The 2,960-nt window shown below is 50.3% G+C and overlaps 1 pseudogene; it reads right to left on the reverse strand.

The window, feature by feature from the left end:
* Positions 1-1,247: 1,247 nt before the first annotated feature.
* Positions 1,248-2,583, reverse strand: LOC108178152 (tRNA (cytidine(32)/guanosine(34)-2'-O)-methyltransferase pseudogene; annotated as a pseudogene).
* Between the last annotated feature and the right edge of the window lie 377 nt (positions 2,584-2,960).

Consider the following 2,960-nt stretch of genomic DNA (forward strand, 5'->3'; position numbering starts at 1 on the left):
GTGATGTTTGCTAGCCAGATACAGTTGCTGAGTGGGAGGCAGAGGCAAGGAGAGGTGATACATTCTTTTCTCCTTCATTTAAGTACAATGGTGCAAGATAGGACAAGGAAGTGGAGGGTGTTTCAGAGAGGATGGTTATGGTCAAGGCCCATGGACTGCAGCTTGCATCTGAGAAATGAAAGCAAGAAGAGGAAGGGGATGGAAAAGCAATGCACTGGGCTGGCGCCGCGGTTCACTAGGCTAATCCTCCGCCTGCGGTGCCGGCACCCCGGGTTCTAGTCCTGGTTGGGGCGCCGGTTCTGTCCCGGTTGTTCCTCTTCCAGTCCAGCTCTCTGCTGTGGTCTGTGAGGGCAGTGGAGGATGGCCCAAGTGCTTGGGCCCTGCACCCACATGGGAGACCAGGAGGAAACACCTGGCTCCTAGATTCGGATAGGCACAGTGCGCCGGCCGTAGCGGCAATTTGGGGGGTGAGCCAGCGGAAGGAAGACCTTTCTCTGTCTCTCTCTCTCACTGTCTAACTCTGCCGGTCAAAAAAAAAAAAAAAAAAAAAAAAAAGCCATGCACTGGAGATGGGGGTCAGAGTGAAATAAGAGTCAAGGCGTTCCGAGGGAGAGCTGGGAGAAGAGGATGGTTGGGGTGTGATGCTTCCAGCGCAGATTTGGATGGTGATACACGTTGTGGCTTGACTGTCCACCAGAGTACAAGTTGAAAAATTTTTTTTTTGTAGTAACATACAGGCTTTTCTTTTTAATTACATCACTGTATTATGAAATTATTTGAAGTGGTGACAAATAGGAACAGTATTGTTAGATGCCTGCAACTGTCATGGAATGTAAAAAGGGTATCTTGTATTGGCAGGAAAAATTGCAGGTACAGTGTTTACTACTGCGAGTTGCTGCCAGCATTCATAACTGAGAGCGAAGCTAAATTTCGGTCATCAGGAAAATAAAGCAGTGACATTGCCCTCCATCAGGTTCGTGGATGCCCTGGCTTCCTTGCAGGTGGAGAATGTCTGCTTTTCATGGCGATTCTGGAGGTAACCAGCACAGCTCTGGAGACAAGGCCTCGTCAGGAATCCCACAGAGGCACGTGCTGTCTCACTGATCCTTGTCTTCGCGGTAGTGGTTACACATCCCAACACCCGGCTTGTTTGTTCAGTCTCTGTCTATGATGTGCTTTTTGAAAACAGGTTCAACCCAGCTTCTGGTTTTCCTGATAACAAGCAGTTTCCAGTCTTAGCTTGCCAGCTAACTTAACGTGTTAGGGTGAACACTGCATTTGAGTGTCTTCCATCCCGGGGCCAGCAGGAGCTGGGACAGCAAGTCCACTCTGCTGCTGGGGCACTGCTGAGGTGGATCTCCTTGGCTAGCTGTCCCTTCTTCCTTAACATACAGGCCTCCCGGTACAGGGGTGAAGTGGGGGGCTGAGGGAGGAGTGTTCTTGTACTTGGAGCTGTCACATGGGTCCATGAGTAATTGTAGCCTGACTCATAGTGCTCAAGGCCCCATGATCCAAGGCACCATGGTGTGGGTGGGTCCACCCAACCAACTGAGCTTGTATGAGCGGTCCAACAAGGGCTTGCTCAGGTCAAGCACGAAGGTCCACCCAGCTGACTGAGCTTGTACGAGTGGTCCAACAAGGGCTTGCTCAGGTCAAGCATGACCCTGGGAGGGTCGTGACCCTGAAAGAAAGCAAAGGTCTCCATGCTGGAGTTCTGACTGCTCTTGGGATTGGCTTGGAATATGCTGGAGAAGATGTGCAGCCAACTGTTGAACAGTATCATGTTCTGGCCTCAGTATATCTTGGCCACAAAGCAGACCTTGACTTTAGGATATGTGTGGCAATGTTCAGAGCAGCTAGAAGGCACTGGGCTGCATATACTTGTCCACATCATGTAGGATGATTACATCAGGAGCCCCATCACACACCACTAGGTCCACAGGAAGCCCTCAGGATGCTGGATGATCCCTTTGGCAGTGGAGAGTTGGGTGATGTCTCCCTGGATATGGCTCCCACATGGTATTGGAACCATGGCCTGTAGGTCCACAGTCACCACGTGGCCAGACTCTTGGCCCCCAGTCTTCACCTTAGCAACTGACTGCAGTGGCCCAGGGCTGTACACAGGTCAACTGCCTATGTCACACCTGTAAAGGGTTGGATTTCCTCATCGAGTTGTAGCAGTATGAAGGTGCTGTGGGCACTCCAGCCACTCTCCTTGGCCAGGGAGTAGTTGGAATCCTGCTTGTCCTTCGATGTACATGTTGTTTGCCCAGGGATCTGTGACACACGTTGCAGTAGAATCCCCGCTGTAAAGTACTTAGAGATGCGACCAGGTGGAATCTTTAATAGGACTGGATCATGGGGCCTTTGCCTTTATGCATGGATTAAACCTTTCATGGATTAACGGCTGGCCCAGGAATGAGTCTATCATGAAAGCCAGCTTCGCTCTGTTTCTTGGATGCACCCCTCTCATTACACGAGGCTCTGTGCTGCTCCTGCACTTTGCAAGGTCCCCGTTAGCAGGGATGCCCCATGAGGCCCCTCGACCTTGGACCTCTCAGAACCATGATCCCAATAACCCATTTTCCCCCTTTTTATATTGTCCTTTCTATGATACTCAGTTATAATAATAGGCAATATACTACATGCATTTAATGAAAAGAGGTGGTGACTGTGACAATCAAAATGTATGATTAGGGTGGTTGAGTGTGAAAGTGGAATCAGAGAACTGGTAAACCCAGGCTTTTGATCTATCATCCATGAGACTGCTGAAGTCACGCAGCGAGAGGCATGATGTAGGGATGGAAGGAACGAGGGGAGTCAGGTAGCAGTGTCTTCTACAGGAGGGAGGTCTGCGAAACTGAGGCTCATGGAAGAGAGAAACGAGAGTAGGTAGCAGAGCTTCACAGGAGCCGTGGAGTTTGAAAGCGTTTGGAGAAATAAATGGTTGAGGAGCAGGG

The sequence above is a fragment of the Oryctolagus cuniculus genome, chromosome 13, assembly GCF_964237555.1.
Source record: "Oryctolagus cuniculus chromosome 13, mOryCun1.1, whole genome shotgun sequence".
Classification (NCBI taxonomy): Eukaryota; Metazoa; Chordata; class Mammalia; order Lagomorpha; family Leporidae; genus Oryctolagus; species Oryctolagus cuniculus.